We start from the raw sequence: 2215 nt of genomic DNA, 5'->3' as shown, positions 1-2215 counted from the left end.
CCCGCCGCCGCTCGGCCCCGCGGCGCCGCCCCCGCCCCGCGCCCCCCCGGCCCCCGCCCCCATGCCCTCCCCCCCCGCGCCCGCGCCCCGAGCTGGCCGGCAGGCGCCCCCCGGCCCTCACCCCATCCCTCTCCGCGCGCGCCCCGCCGGCTCCGCGGCTCTCGCGTCCTGCGCTCTCCCTGCTCGCTCTCCCTTTCTTCTCTCCCCTCCGCCGGCTCTCTCCCTCCCGCCCTCTCCCCCTCTCTCCTGGCGGCGCTTCTCTTCCCTCTCTCCCACTGCTGTTCTCTCCGTCTGTCTCTCCCACCTCCAATTTTCTCCTCCCCTCTCGTTCTTCCCCCTCCTCTGCTCTCCCTCTCTGGAACCTGGCTGCCTCTATCACAGAAATCCCCGCTGATGCGCACACACTCTCTCACACGCCGCGCCGCCGAGGGAACCGGCCCTGAAGGCTCCGGTGCAGGGTGATTGGCTCCTCCTCGTGGCTCCCCCCGCCCCTCCAGCCCTCCGGCGTGTGTGTGTGTGTGTGTGTGTGTGTGTGTGTGTGTGTGTCTCGAAGACAGGCTGAGTCAAGGAAGTCTGTCTGAGAAAAGGGACGGATGCCTGGGCACCTTCACGCCTCAGTGCCACCTGCCCCGGCCTGGGCACCGGCCCAGCCAGACCTTGACGTGGAGGTCCCACCCGCCTGCGCCGGCTGAGCTTCCCAGGGCTGAGGCCCTCCCTCTCCAGGCTGTGCTGGGGGGACTCGGTGGGGTAGGCTCCTTTGCTGGGGGCGGAAGGAACCCGTGTTCGTCTGTCCTGCATGACCAAGGGCCCAGCTCCAGGGCAGCTGCTAAACTCCTGGGGGCGCTCGGTTTGCCGGCCTCTTTCTATCACCTTGCGGCCAGAGCTTCTCAAGTCTGCTGCAGGGAAGCTGAGACTCACTGTGACATCCTCTGGGCGTCCCCTCAGCCAGGATGAGCACTTTATTTGACCCTGAGCGCTCACAACTGGGCCGGCCTGTCTGTCCACCGCCAGCCTCAGCAGAGCCACGGTGTGGCTCAGCATTCCCAGCCTGAGTTCCAGCTGCTGCCGTCTGTCAACCACACACCGTCTGCCCTGGGTCTGGTGAGACAGCAAGTTCCAGTTTGCGAAGGACCTGGACAGCACCACGTGCCAGAGCTCTTCAGAGAAAGGGGAGGATGGTGGGTGGCGTGGTATGGTGGCAGCCTCGGGGACTCTGGGCGCACAGGGGTCTAAGCCCAGCCTCAGGAAAGTGCACAGAGATGACAGCCCTTGTCTCCTTTTACCAAGACCCTGTGGGGAAGGTGTGGGGGTCAGGGCTTCCTTCCCCCACCCTGAGAGCCTGCTTGAACACTTACCGACACACCACTGCCGTCCTAGGACACTGGGCAAGTCACAGAAGCCGGCTGAGCCTCAGTTTCCTTCTTTACCTTTCAGAGCTCTGGTGAGCAGTAACCACGCACGATGTGTGCAGAGCTCGGCCTTCCAGAGGGAGAAACGGAACCAAATGCCAGCAGCCCCCTCATCGCTTGGCCCCCTCGCGTGGCCCACCGAATCCAGAGTTGGATACGTGTGTTCGTTACATACTTGGTGTGTGACATCAGAGTGAGGGGTTCACCTGTGCAGCTCCCCTGCTCCCAAAGACTGTCCCCGTAAATAGCCCGTGGCGTGAGACAGGTGCCCATGTACTGCTGTAGAGTAAATGAACCAAGGAATATGTTTCTGGGGGCACCATTGGGTCCACAATTCTCACACTTTGGTGTTTATCAGACTCACCTGCTAAACTTGGGGTGCTGGTTATAGATTGATATCCCTGGGTCATGCTCGGGGTTTCCAAATCAGCAGGTTTGGGGCTCTGCAGTGTTAGCGGGCTCCTTAAGTAACTCCGGTGAGGGTGGTCTATGAGTATGCTTAGGGGCACGTTCTCTGAGGACTGGGCCAGCGGGCCAGCTGGATGTCTGCACATCCTCTGGGCACATCCTCCAACAAAGGCCTGATATTCTGGCCTGGAGGTGCCCGCTGAAGGGTCGTCAGTATGTGCAGGAAGCACAATGTCAGGTGTTAGCTAATACCCTCATAGCACGTTGGCATTTACAGAACACATCTGTACATTATCACACTGTATTTCATCCCTGCAACAGTGACAAGAAAAGGACACTGAAGCTAAAAGAAGTGAGAGAGTTGGTAAGGACAGAAGCCAGTACCATTAGCTTCATAG

Source organism: Puma concolor, chromosome D2 (assembly GCF_028749965.1).
Source record: "Puma concolor isolate L17-30 chromosome D2, mPumCon1.1.hap2, whole genome shotgun sequence".
Lineage (NCBI taxonomy): Eukaryota > Metazoa > Chordata > Mammalia > Carnivora > Felidae > Puma > Puma concolor.
This window is presented reverse-complemented; position numbering follows the sequence as displayed.